Below are 302 nucleotides of genomic sequence, written 5' to 3' on the forward strand. Positions count from 1 at the left end.
ATGCGCCCATCCAAGCCACGGGCAGCCAGCTTAGCGATAAGGATGTTGTGAGGGACGGTGTCAAAGGCCTTACTGAAGTCCAGGTAAACTACACCGACAGCCCTTCCCTCATCCACTAAGCAGGTCACCTTATTAGAGAATGAGATTAGATTTGTCAAGCAGGATCTGCCCTTCATGAATCCATGCTGACTGGGCCCGATCTCCCTGTTGGCTTTTAATTGTTCTGCGATGGCTCTTGAGATTATTCGTTCCATCACTTTTCCCGGCACTGAGGTAAGACTGACAGGTCTGTAGCTACCCGG

Source organism: Apaloderma vittatum, unplaced genomic scaffold (assembly GCF_000703405.1).
Source record: "Apaloderma vittatum isolate BGI_N311 unplaced genomic scaffold, ASM70340v1 scaffold10628, whole genome shotgun sequence".
In the NCBI taxonomy this organism is placed as follows: Eukaryota; Metazoa; Chordata; class Aves; order Trogoniformes; family Trogonidae; genus Apaloderma; species Apaloderma vittatum.